This window comes from Ahaetulla prasina, chromosome 1 (genome assembly GCF_028640845.1).
Source record: "Ahaetulla prasina isolate Xishuangbanna chromosome 1, ASM2864084v1, whole genome shotgun sequence".
In the NCBI taxonomy this organism is placed as follows: domain Eukaryota; kingdom Metazoa; phylum Chordata; class Lepidosauria; order Squamata; family Colubridae; genus Ahaetulla; species Ahaetulla prasina.
The window spans coordinates 312,383,529-312,398,267 of record NC_080539.1 but is presented as its reverse complement, the minus strand read 5'-3'; the positions used below and the strand labels follow the sequence as shown (position 1 = coordinate 312,398,267).

At 37.5% G+C, this 14,739-nt stretch overlaps 1 protein-coding gene across 5 annotated transcripts in view; it reads left to right on the top strand.

Moving 5' to 3' along the window:
* NOVA1 (NOVA alternative splicing regulator 1) overlaps positions 1–14,739 on the top strand; it is a 146,618-nt gene that overhangs the window by 24,383 nt on the left and 107,496 nt on the right. The gene's annotated exons all lie outside the window — the stretch shown is intronic.

Here is a 14,739-nt window from a genome sequence, read left to right as displayed (position 1 = left end):
AACAAAGCCCTGAAACTAAAAAAGGACTGAAACAAAGAATAATGAGCATCTAGAAAAACAGAATAAAGTTGCTTGCATTGAAACTTGTTCCAAAGAAAGAGCTAGCACAAATATTAAAAGATTTCAATACTATAGTATTAAATATAAGCACCAGTTCACTGGAAGAAACAAACCTAGTAATGCTCAGGATGGCTGCAGTTATAGCTAAATATCTAGAATGCAAATCAACAAAGAAGGGGAAAAAAGGCAAACAATGCACTATCAATATGGAAGATCAGTCTGGAAAAGAAAATCAGCAAGCTGAGATCAAATGCAAGCAAGTGGAACAGATGAAAGAAAAGAAGTTGAAGAACAAGAAGAACAAAGAATACATGATTAGGAAATATTACGAACAAGGAAGATTAAAGAAGTGTTGGAATTAATAAAACAGCAAATAAAGCCAAGAAGATCAGCAGATACGGAGCTTGAGTTGCATACTGTAGGCAGAATCTTCGATTTCCGTAAATCAGAAATGTTTCTACCAATCCATCAATGGAGGGACTGCAGTGAACCAGTCAATACCCGACAAAGAAGAAACAGTGCAGTTTTGAGTGCAGCTAAACGACAACCTAAAGAAACACATGACGAATGCAGCTTGCATAAAGAAAGTGGATAAGAATAAAAAAGAAATCAATTTTTTTAAAAAAAACCCTTATAATAGCAGCAGAAATAGTGGAAAAGAGGCAGGGATGATCAAAATTTGATCAGTGCCAGGTGAAGTACTGCATAGGTTTTGATGAAACATCTGACTGATTTGCACCTACTCGTTGCAAGTAGTTTAACATCATGCTGCAAGGTGGTAAAGTTGAAGATTGGTTGACATCTGGTAAAATCTATTTGCTAATGAAAGATCTGACAAAAGTACCAGGCAACTATAAGCCAATTACCTGCTTACTAGCTTTCAGATTATTAACTGATGTGGTGGTTGATGCAGTATATCAACATCTTTATGAAAACATGTTCTTTTCACTTGAGCAGAAAGGAAATCTCTCAAACAACAGAGGAAGAAAGATCATTTTGGAAAGTTGCAAGAGAAGGAAAATCAACTTGAATGTAGCTTGGAATGATTATAAGAAGGCATTAGGCTCTGATGATATGATTGGATAATTAAGTGCCTAGAAATAGCAGCAGTCATAAAAAGATTAGAAACTTTGTGCAAAGATCAATGGCACAAAGGAAAACAGTTCCTGCCCGATGGTGGTAGAGTGGGAGAGGTTAATATCAAGAGAGGAATCTTTCAAGGGGAATGGTTCTGTCACCGCTACTGATTGCCATTTCACTGATTCCACTATCAACAATATTGAATATGTCATGTCATGATTACCAAAAATTAAACTATCTGCCAGGCTATCCCACATGGAGGATCTGAAGCTGAATGTAAAAACATTGAAAATCACTACTCAACACTGTTCATATATAGAGCCAAAATATTGTAATGGAGTTTGGATTGGACAGTGTGCCATGCCCACCGTCAAACAGTGAAAAGAGTGAAAACTGAATAAATCAAATGCCATATCGAAATATCTTTTTCTGGCTCTTTGCTTGGCCACATAACTATGGAAATACCTTTGTCTGGCTCTTTGTCTTAAAAATGGAGATGAGGACTGCTTCCTAAAGCAAGTCACAACTAACGAGATAAACCTCCCCTCATTGGACGTAACATCAACTTTTTCCCATCATGTGAGATCTTAAAGTCCAAATTCACTGGAGGAAATACATCAAAACAATTAACACCTGGCCAAATCCGATCATAATAGTTGCACTCAAGTAGATGTGAAAGCCCTGGATAGGAAGAAAGAAAAATAATGACGATGAATCATATCCTTCATCTATGCAGTGATATTGTCAGACTCTACTTACTAAAGAAAATGGGTGGGCATGTACACCTGACACTTGAAGAAGAAAAAGAGACATTGGAAGAATACATGAATGTCAGAGAAGAATGTCTATGGAGATTCTCAGTCATCCTGGTAATGGTTGTTGTTGTTGTTTTTTTGTTTACATTTATACCCCGCCCTTCTCCGAAGACTCAGGGCGGCTTACAATGTATAAGGCAATAGTCTCATTCTATTTGTATATTATTTTTTTTTACAAAGTCAACTTATTGCCCCCCCAACAATCTGGGTCCTCATTTTACCTACCTTATAAAGGCTGGAAGGCTGAGTCAACCTTGGGCCGGGCTCGAACCTGCAGTAATTGCAGGCTCTGTGTTCTAATAACAGGCTTCTCTATTGCCTGAGCTATCCCGGCCCCAAAGTTGCTTTTTTTTCAAGAGACAACTGGACTTTCTGGTTTTTGTTTGAAGATGTTTCACTTCTCACTTCCAAGCTTGAAGAAGTGAAACGTCTTCAAACAAAAACCAGAAAAGTCCAGTTGCCTCTTGAAAAAGAAGTACCTTTGGGTCAGAGAAGAATATATACAGAAGCTAGTATACCATGAATGTTTACTGAATACAAGAGACCAAATTGGTCTTATAAGAAAGACCAAATGAAGAATAGAGAATATATATGGCAAGGCAAGGCATGTCTATTTTCACATGGCTAGTACATGGCTAATATCACTTGGCTAGTACATGAAAAACCTAGCAGGCAAAATAAATAACAAGAAGGCCTGGTAGAGGCTAAGTGCAGGAAAATTGAAAAAAGAGACAGAGTGACCAATTGTGGTTGTCCAAGACCAAACCTGACAATGACAATGACAACCTGCACAAGCAGCAGGCGATTGGGCAAAACTCCATTTGTGCATGCAGTGGGTGTGCATGTCCACCCGTAAAGTTCCATTTGTGTAAGTGGCGGGTGCCCACATCCTTCATTTGCACAAATGGAACTTCATGTGCGAGTGCACATGCCTACCACTTGCACAAATGGAGTTGCATGTGCGTGTGTGTGCCCACCACTGGCACAAAACCGTCCTTTCTCCTGCCACTGCCACCAGCCAATCTGCAGAACCAGAAAGGTTGGGGACCTCTGCTCTACATCTTTAGCATGATAAAGGTCAGAAATTTGTGGAACTGTAATTCAGGGAATATGGATGAACATTGTTTCCCTTTCCTACCATGTATAACATGGTTTGGAAAATATACTATCTGTTAATTTTTAAATTTGCAAATAATGACCTTTTTTATAATGAAAAGAGACATACAAATACAAAGCTTTCAGTAATTTAAGTGGCTCAGTTTCCTAACCTTTAATTACCTTTCGGTGTAAGCAGTTAAAATCTCTTCTATGACAGCCAAGTGATAATTGATTTATGGAATGATGTTGATGTTTAAAGCAGGTATTGTTGACATTTAAAGCAGGTATTGTTTTTTACTTTTTTACTTCAAGATTTTTAAAAAATCTTGAAACAATTAATCAGAAAATAGTGAAATTGTATATCATTGACAGTTGACAGTTCTTCATTTGTTCTTCATATAGTGTTCTTCATATTCTTAGTGTTCTTCATATTCTTCAGTTCTTCATATTAGTGTTCTAAGATTCTCATCTCTTTAATCTATTACAAGAATGATTTTTAATTCTTAATGTATATGTGAAATATAAGACTTATCATACATTGTGAATTGTACTATATTAGTTTCATATATATTCAGTATTTTTCTGAGACCTGACACTATTAGGCTGAGATTAAACATGACCTTATTTAAACAGTGCTGTTCAGAACTGATGAAATAATTGGCCCAGTTTGCACAAAGTGTCTCAAAGGACTAAGCAATCAGGTCTGTAAGCAGATAAAAATAGAACAAGAAACTACAAATATGGAATGCTTTCAAGAAATGTATAAATAAATTCATTAGACAACAGTTGTTAATGTCCTTTAAACTACTAAAATATGGAGACTAAGAATTAACTTAATGTATCATAATATGAAATTAAAACTCTTGATATTATTCATATGAAAACATCTTTCACAGTTAATGTAAGTTGTACTTCTGGTAAACCGGCAAGCTTTGCCAAAGAACATAGCCTTATCTGATAGCTACGAAGACTATTAATTTCTGTCTGGCAGTTGTAAAACATGATGACATAAAATTCCCATCAGTAACATCTAGGATTTCCATTCAGCTTTCATAAACTCTTATTTTGAATATGCCTTGTTCCTTGCTTATGTAACTGTTTATTGCTTCTTGTATCAGATTTAATTGACTATTGTTTGATTACTATACCATAGTCTGTTTTTGTCAAATCTGTTAGAAATCAACGATTGTAATGGAAGGCAGGTTTCAAGCTTAACATCGCTTAAATTGATATATTATAGTACGTAATGACTTTCTTTTTAATGCGATATGCAAATCTATCACCTATAAATGATTATTTCGTGGGTTAGTCTCTCACATCTTTAATTCATAATTAACTAAAAGTAATACACTGTGATTCAATATGATACATATGTTATATCACCTTTCCCTTAAAAAATAATTCTTATTAAAATATGTACAATAGCAAAACTAATACAAACTAAACTTAAAAACAGAAATAAAAAGAAAAAAGCACAAGAAAAAAGGAAAGCAAGAAAAATGAAAATATATGTAAGTATACACACACACAAAAAAAACCAAAAACCAGATACCTTGGCACTTGTCATGAATTAATCCTGGGAAGTGCGTCAACTACTAAAAAGGAGTACCAAACAACTATGACTAATGTATAACCCTTTGTTCTGGCTGGAAAGGGTAGCAAGTCATGAGGCAGCCAACGACGACAGGTTCTAGCTTATATGTCAAGTACCAAACAAATGACAAGTACTGGGACAAAATTTTCATGTCAAAATATGTTGAGTACCAAATTCAAATTTCAAAGCAATTGAACTGTGTGTGTGAGTGTGTATATTGGAATAAAGAAAAGAAAAATTACTTCCATCTTTATCACAAATATAAACAAATGTAGTGGCTCTTCACCAAATCATATGCCCTATGTCACATCCAGTGTAAAAAGAGTCATGAAACACTTTTGTATAGATAGTCCTCAATATATGACTGGTCATTTAATAACTTCAAAGTTATTAGACTTTTAAATCATTACTACTTAAAACTACTCTGCTGTCATTCCCATGCATTCATGTGATCATATCTCTGCGCTTATCAACTGGCTCGCATTTACTGGCTGCAGGGTCACACAGTCACATGACCATAATTTGTGACATCTTTGTCAGCTTCTGGTATTTTTGCTGGTTTCTGGTACAAAAAAATGCCCATTAGGAAGAATGGATTCACTTAAGAACCATATTATTCACTTTATGGCAACCATGTATTTGCTTTATGGCTTTAGTAAAACTGGAATCCATGAAACAAACAATAGTCCAGCCACAATCATAATTTGATATTGTGCTATGGGGATAGACACAATTTCCTTGTTTTAGTTTAATGAAATTCCAGATTTAACAGGGTAATGAAATGATATGGAATTTCATGGTTTCTTAAATTAGAGCTATAACTTCTTTGTCTCTCAGTTTTGATTAAAAATATCAATACTCTATGTAGACATTACTGTTTGTTAATAGATTATATTATATATTATTTAAAAATTATCAAAACAAAAGAAATTCGTTAAGATTTAAAATTGTATTTTCATATTATACACATTTGTTTTCTAGGGAATGCAGGAAGTCCTAGACATACAACCATAATGGAGCTTGCCTGTTACAATTGTATGTCATAATGGTTGTAAAATGTGACCAACCTGATTTTTCTAAATTTTTTGAGGTGGTTGTTAAGTGAATGTGGTACCTGTAAAGTGATTGTAGTGTACATTAAAGTGAATTAGTAGTTTGCATATGCCTGTTTTCAGCAAAACCATCATAAAATGCTGTCATGGATTACATGCCACTGCAAATTTCAAATCCAGGCCATTATTTCTATTTTTTGGGTCATAACTTTGAATGGCTGCCAACTGACTGGTTGTAAATCCAGATGTAACCTGAATGTAAATTATAAGGTGGAACTATGAATTTGGGCTCCAAGATCACTGCGGATGAAGACTGCAGCCAAGAATTTAAAAGACGCTTGCTCCTGGGGAGGAAAGCCATGGCAAATCTAGACAGCATACTAAAAAGCTGCCATCAAAAGTGCGTATAGTGAAGGCCATGGTTTTCCCAGTTGCAATGTATGGCTGTGAAAGATGGACCATAAGAAAGGCTGAGTGCCAAAAAATTGAGGCTTTTGAACTATGGTGCTGGAGAAGATTCCTGTGAGTCCCTTGGACTGCAAGGCGATCAAACCGATAAGTTCTAGAAGAGATCAACCCTGACTGCTCTTTAGAAGGCCAGATCCTGAAGATGAAACTGAAATACTTTGGCCACCTAATGAGAAGGAAGAACTCACTGGAGAAGAGCCTAGTGCTGGGAAAGATTGAGGGCAAAAGAAGAAAGGGACAACAGAGAACGAGGTGGCTGGATGGAGTCACTGAAGCAGTAGGCATGAGCATAAAATGACTCCAGAGGATGGTAGAGGATAGGAAGGCTTGGAGGAATGTTGTCCATGGGGTTGCGATCAGTCGGACACGGCTTCACAATTAACAACAACATGAATTTGTACTTGAGTGGTCTATTTATTAAAAGTTATCAAAATCATTCCATCATCAAAGTTTTTCCCCTACCAACAATGTTTAACTGTAAAATCAATTGCTTTGTTTTAGCTAATGGAGATAGAAATACATGCTTGAATATTTCATTCACATTAGAATCTTTTGCATAAGAAATTGGCATGCAAGACAAAAAATTGTAATTAACATTTTAATATATTTTAATAATTTAATTATTAATATTAAATTAAATATTAATATATTAAATTTTAATAATATATTAAAATAATCTTTAGTATAATGTTGTTATTTGACTGCAGAACAATAATATACTAGAAAAAAACAATAAAAGACCCAGGGCTTGGGTTTGATTTTGATCCTATCAGCACATATGTTTGGTATTCTGAAACCACAGGGAAAATAAGGGATAGTCTTCATTGAATTCAGGATACCTTTAATAATGCTCAAATTTTTGAGTTTGCATATAGTTTCTTTGTGTTATGGCCTAATTTGTTTGTAATTAAAGTTTAATTTGGCTCTTTTGATTTTGATGTTGGAAATTTGTGTCATAAGAATCGTTCTGTTATAATTGAAAAATTATTAATAGTGAAGAGAAAGCAGTTGTGGTGGCTGTGGTTTTCTGAGATTACAGAGTTTATGGAATAATATACATTTTTGTTTCCCACTCATTTTCAAATAGTAACCACCACTAGCCACAATAGGTCTCTTAGGAATTGCTGTTTAATGTGATTTTAAAAAGTTTGTTTAACAAATATAAGTGAACTGTGCAAAAATATTTGTTTTCATGAGTGACAGGTGCTTAAAGGTGCTAAGGGTATACTAGTTTTAAAATAATGTGAATGCTCTACAAATGTATATTTGTAGATAAAATATCTACAAATAGACAAGTAGATAAAATGCCCTGAATTTAAATATTAACTTAATAAGTATATGTGCACTAGTATATTGTTGTGACAGACTTTTATAAATGTTATTCCTATTTCAACAATTATATATAACACTTTTAAAATAATTTTTTAATAAGGTGTTAAATATTGATGTTGATGCTTGTGATTTAAACATGATTGATAGTATATTAACAGAGCATTATGTGAACGATGCTATTAAAATAAAACAGTTTATGGTATTATATTATAAAACAAAGTTTTATAATATCCAAATACCCCATTTTTAAAAGATAGAATAATAAAATCTATAAAATTATTAATGCTAGAGTTCATAATAATAGACCCTATGTAAAAACAGTCGTACCAGTATAGGGGGGATAAACAAATGTTTTGGAGTTTAACTTCTTTGTCCAGCAGACAATTTGAGAGAGTTTTTATTCAAAATATCTGAAAGGTACGAGTTGCTCAGTCCTATAAAAAATAACCTTTTTATTAAAATAAAATTAATAATATTTTGCTCCATGTTTTCAAATGAGTCTTGACTCCTGATGCTAACATGAAACAAGCCCAAGCATTTCTTGGCAATATTTTCAGAAGTTTACCATTGTCTTCTTTCTAGAGTGGAGAGGCAATGTTTGGCAAAGTTACTAAACTGAGGATTAAAACTCACAATCTCATAACTTCCAGTGTAGTGACCACTATATCAAACTGGAGTTGGTTTAGTACTTACAATTGTTTTCTTCTCCGTCTCCGTCTCCTTCCCCTTCCCCTTCCCCTTCTCCTTCCTCCTCCTCCTCCTCCTCCTCCTCCTCCTCCTCCTCCTCCTCCTCCTCCTCCTCCTCCTCCTCCTCCTCCTCCTTCTTCTTCTTCTTCGTCTTTTTCTTCTTCTTCGTCTTCTTCTCCGTCTCCTCCTCCTCCTCCTCCTCTTGCTCCCTTTGATAGTAATTCACACATCTGGTTTTCTTCTGGTTCCTGGCATCTAGATATAACACTGGTAACAGAGTAATTTAGAGAATATTTGCCTATGGAATTTTAACTCAAATTCCATTTCACATGGACTAGCTCGATGCCAAACCCACAGCCACAAAAACTTTAGCAATTGCTAATGTGGTTTTCCAGCAAATATATCAAGAATATTATGTAACCATCATATAATTCTTTTGTAACACAAACAGAAACAAAAGGGCTAAAAGATAGAAGGAAATGTGCTATCAAGTAAGGATTAAAAGATAAACTTGTATATTCCGAATATGCTAATGACATTGAAATTGTATCAGATGTACTTTGATATGATGACTGGAATGTTATTTTTTTAAAAAGCAACAAACTAGAGATTGGATTCATTAATTAGTATAATTAAAGTTATAACAATTTTTTAAAAATTAACATTTATCATATTATTATTGCTACAGCTATGCTTTAATAATAGTTAATTTTAATTTCTATATAACTATTGCTATATTTTATCATTATATTGTTATACACAAAACTTCCTGTATTTAATCAAAAAACATTTCTATAAGGCAGAATTTCTGAAACAGTGAATCTTAACTCTTAAAGGGTTAATAATAATTAATAATTAATTGCTTAATAATTTATAATTTTTAACTTCCTCTAGTTATGTGAGCAGATGGAAATTGCCCGAAGTTATTTAGAGCTTCACTTATAAAATGCTAAGCATTACATAAGTAAGGAATATAATGTTTGACTTTTACTCATATCCAAGGCCATGAAATTTCAAACAGTCATAGGTATCTTAATGTGTGTACCTGTGAGAACAGAATAATGTTTGCCCATGATTGTTTTTCACTTCTTAGTATCATATAATGGTGGATAGAAGAGCATACTGGATACATAAATAATCCAATAGAAGACAGTCTCTTTCCATCTCCCTCCCCACTCTATATATGTGTGTGTTGGGTATGTGTATATCATCATTTTAGCCATTGTCTATCCACTGCAGGATGAAGGCCTCTTTCTCATGTTTGCAACCAATACGGTCCTGAGCTTTCTTTCGCCACTTGGGCCTACAATACAGAGAGAGATGTTTCATTACCCAACTAGGTAATATCATTTGCACTGATGAGGTTACCAAATTGATATATCACCAAGGACTCCATGAAGCAGGTTTTTTTGCCAAACTGTATAGTACTTAGAAACTACAACCTGATTAACATTTTCAGACAGCTTGTAAATAAAATTTACTTTGTATGAATTGTTGCTGTATTTAGTAAATGTTCAAACATTAAAAAAAAGAATTATAGTTTTCTGAAATCTGAGGGGAAAAAAATTTGCAGTACAGAAAGAGGGCAAGGAACGAAGAATATCAGTGCTCAATTCCTGTTCATAATAGTCAATCATAACAGGACCATTATATCTAAAATAAACAATTTTAAGAAGTTTTAATATGGATTTCACCCACATAAAAAGAATATCGGAAGAGTTACTTTACTGTAGTGAACGTGTTAAGAATATATGGATTCTTAATAATGATAAAAAGTTGGGCAAAATGAAATGTCTATTTTTATACCATTTTTTATTTTCATAATATCTGTTTTCAGAAAAAATCTATTTTGATCTTATTTAATCTATAGCCATTTTTGCATTTATTTGCTTTGTCTCTTTCTTAGCTTAAAATTGAGGATTCTTAAAAAATAGTTGAAGCTTCCTTTAGATAGTTTAACACAATCATTTTTGTGTCTCATAGTTTATACTTTTGGAACTCCTTTGTGTTCCAGGTTTGAATGAAATCTATCAGCCTTCCTATCCCTAGAATAAATGTCTGGCAGAATGGAAAAAAATATCAGAGTATTTGTTTACTTGCAAGATTCTTCTGCTTTATCCTGTTCCAGTTCTAGAACACTCAACTACTCTGGAGCAAAGCTCATGTGTTTTAATTCTTTTCCAAAAATGAATCACAGTTTTGTTTCAGGGGTTCTGTATCATGACCGAAAAAGTAAATATTGAATCAAATATTTTTGTATTGATTTTAACAACCTTTATAGATGTTAAAATATTTTAAATACCTTATTTTTTCTACAATCTGTTTAATATATGAAATTGAAAAATATAGTTCATTCATATAATTGTACATAATTTGACAGAATTTGAACCTGATCCTATTTCTTATTCTTCTTAAGAAGGATCCTGTAATTCCTTAGTATAAGCTTTTCGAGATAGATCACACTAGGAAACTAAAATTAAGAATGCTGATACTATTTTCATTATAAAGTTATAGTAAATAACTTTGTACCTTGCAAATCTGAATGTGCCTTCCTTCTACCTCCCTCCCTTTATCTGTAGAACACACTTCGTCAAATTGCATTTCTGCCTCAGACTCAAATTTCTTTTATCTGACAATTGTTTTGGTTGCAGTTCCTCCTCCTCAAAGTTATTCCTATAGCTCATTACACTTGGCAAGAAATTGAGATCCTTCATTTTAGCTAACTTTTAAGTAATGTAGCATCTCTTCATTTTTGCCTGTTTAGAATTAGGCAAACAGGCAAAAAAATAACACTAAAAACAGAAGCAGGAAGAACACAGAATAAATACAAATTAAATTATATGGCTTACATTTTATTCTATGTTGTTTCAGAAAAAGACTTTATTAGGTGTGGAGAAAGTGAAATATTGCCATGTGCCTTTTCGTTTTTGTTCTGGAGGACAGGCATTTGCTACCTTTTTGAATCCTCACAAGTTTTTACAACCACAATTAGGATCACAATTTCTATCATCAGTTATTGTGGTCAAAAGTCCATTTAGACCCGATCGTACAAAATTTTTAGGTTGATTGTTAAGTGAATCACATGGTCAGTAACCCTATCACACAATCACTAAACAAAGCCCACTTCCCCAATGGGTATTTTTGTAAAAGGCCACAAAGCACAGTCATGTGACCATAGGATATTGCAACTAATCATAAATGTGCGTTAGTTGCCAAGCATTAATTGTAATTACATGACCACGAGGATAGTGCAATGGTTGTAAGTGTAAGTGCATGTCATAAGTCACTATTTCCATGGTTTTCATAACTTTGAACTGTTGTTAAAAACAATAACCTGTATTTTTTATCATTTTTTAAACTTCTAAACATTATTTGTTTATACTAAGACCATTACTTTCTTGCTTGACTTGCTGTATTTCTAAGTTTACACCAATTTTAACATTTTAACCATATTAAGTTAGAAATATTAGGAAGCGTTTCCTGTTAATTCATCGTATTACATTTTTCTCCCCATTTTTGGAGTGGGAAGAAAAAAGGATTTTGGAAAGTATTTTTCTTCAATTTTTCTCTCTGAGAGTGGGGCCAGCAGTCAGGAATGGGTTACTTCGGTCGTCTGTCCTAGGACTGAGTCTGCAAGCTGTTACTCTCCTCCTCTCTTTCTTGCTTCGCAGCTTTCAGACTCAGTCCGATCTGGATGGACATATTTAGCTGAGTTGCCCATTCCTGATTAATTTTGCTATAGCATCAGCTCCCAAGTTATCCGTAAAGCCATTCCACCATGAAGGGTGAATTCCCGACCGCGTTGAAGGCCACTCCTCTGGTGAGCCCTTGACTTACCAGTGCGAAAGGCTCACACCTGATATCACTGAGGACCGCATCCGGTGGTTTTTGCAGTATTTTTCTTCAATTTTTCTCTCTGAGCGTGGGGCCAGCAGTCAGGAATGGGTTACTTCGGTCGTCTGTCCCTGGCAGGCCCTGCGGTTCTAGCGTGAACGGCTTCGGCCAGAGCCCGCTGATAGCCATTTCTTCATGGTAGATCTCCTGGCCAGCAGATTGCCAGAGTAGCATCCCTGGGCTTTGCCCAAACGTCTGGCTGGCAGGATGGGTTCAGAGGATTCCAACCCCCCATCTCTTCACTCCGTGGCGGCGCTTGCCGAAGGAGAACGACGTGGCCGCGCCCGTAGATCGCTGGCAGCGATATTGGTAAGGATGTTCCCTTCTTCATTGGGCGTTGCCGCCTCAAAACTCCAGCATCCATTTCTTTCACCCCGTTCTGCAGTGGACCAAGCCTTCAGGATCATTCCTGCTACTTCAGCCGCCCACTATTTTGAAGCCTGCCTCGTGCTGATTAGAGGCCTAAGCATAGTCTAGCAGATCCAAGATGGTGACCATCTCTTCTGCCTGGCTTCCAAACGAGGTCCTTCAGACCATGAATTAGCAGGCTCTTCTCAGGTGGGCCCTTCCAAGAGAGGCAAGACTCCAAAGGCTGTAGCCCCTAAGGCTAAAACGGTATCTAAAGCCTTGTAGAAAGAGGCCATCAAGAGGCACAGGGCTATAGAACGGACAATAGAAAAGGCTATAAGGGAAGCCACTTGCAGGAGCATGACTCTCCCTCCCCCACAAGGGAATACTCATCTGGCCGGCCGGCACCAGCAACTACTGGCTACTCCAGTGGCAGGCAGATGCCAAGAATAAATGGAGGCTGGCTTCATCCCCTTACATGGGTGACAAACTCTTTGGCACCTCTCTAGAGCCTCTCTTGATCAAGTCTAAGGACAAATACAAGGTCCTACTTAGCATGTCCTGTAGAATTGAACCTAGACCTGCCGGCCCCTTTCAGCCCTTTTGGGGTTCGGAGGCCAGCTATTCCGGGCTGAGAGTGCAAAGATATTTTCCCTCCAGGCAGGGCAGACCCCAAGATAGACAAGGTGGTCCCAATCAGAGAGGTCAACCCAAACACTCCTTCTGGAGTGGGTGGGATTGCCCCTTCCGCCACTCCCGTTGACTGTTCATCCACTTCTCCCATGGGGGCCGCCTGGCTTTTTTTGACAGCCAATAGGAGGTGTCCACCTTGGACGCTTGGGTGAGGGAGACGGTCAGGTTGGGCCTCTCCCTGGAATTCTTCTCCACCCCTTTGACTCTATTGCCCCTGTGGCGGGATCAGATGAAATGGCTTCTTGTGGAATCGGCAATCAAACACCTTCTAAACATTCAGTCCATAGAGCTGGTCCCGCAGGAGCGACACAGACAAGGATTTTATTCTCGCCTGTTTGTGATACTGATATCCTCGGGGGGATGGAGAATAATTCTCGATCTCAAGTCTCTGAACCATTGAATTGTTTACCGACGGTTCAAGATGCATTCTCTCCAGACCATCTTGGAGAGCATCAAGGAGGGGGATTTCCTCACGTCAGTCGACCAGACGGAGGCTTATCTTCACGTCCCCATCCATCCAGCCTACTGAAAATTCCTTCACTTCTGCCATGCGACTTGTCACTATTAATACTGCGCCCTACCTTTCGGTCTCTCCTCAGCACCCCTAGTTTTCACCAAATTGATGGCAGCACTGGCCGGCCACCTCCAGATTCTACCAACAAGAATTCAGTTCCTTCAGGTCTTGCAAGCCCATGGTTTTTCCATTACCACGGCCAAGAGCCAACTGTTACCAACAACCTGCATCCAGCACCTGGGAGCAGTCATTGATACGGTCCAATGCAAGTTTATCTTTCCCAGGAATGCCTGTCCAGCTTGCAGTTGCTGGTGAGGAAAGTCACTTCAGGGAGGACAATCTCCTTGCGGTTGCTCTCCCAACTCCTTGGAAAGATGGTGTCGTGTATCAGCATTATGACATGGGCACGGCTCCACTGGAGGGTCTCTGTAGTGGCTTCTTCTTCCATATCAACAGGCTCACATGAGCTTCTCTGCTCACAAAATTTGGCTAACGCCCAAAGTCCTGGTCTCCCTCCGGTGGTGGTTATCCCCATTAGTAACCAGGGGCCAGGAGTTCAGGGAATCTCACTGCCTGGTCCTGACCACGGATACCAGTCTTTATGACTGGGGGGTGTTCACCTGGATTCTGACATGGCCCAAGGACGGTGGACTCGACATGACCTCGACCACAACATAAAGTGGTTATCTACCTCGCCCTTCAGGTCTTCTAGGACAGAGTACAGAACAACACATTCTGATTTGGATAGACAACATGGCCACCAAGGCCCACATAAACCGCCTTGGAGGGACCCACTCACGGCACCTCATGCAGGAGGCCGAGAGGTTGGGTCTCTGAGCAGAGACTCATTTGCAGTTCATATGGGCCTCACACATATCAGGGAAGGCAAATACACAGGCGGACCACCTCAGCAGAGCCCCAGTGGATCCAGAAGAGTGGCGCCTACCTCCGGTCCTCTTCCGGGAGATAGTGGCTCACTTCGGCTGCCTCTTCACCTCCCAGACCAAATGGCAAGATTTTTCTCCAGGTTTCCAGCTCTGGAGGCAGAAGGCGTGGATGCCCTATGCAGCCCTTGGCCACCGGGCCTGCTATATGCCTTCCCTC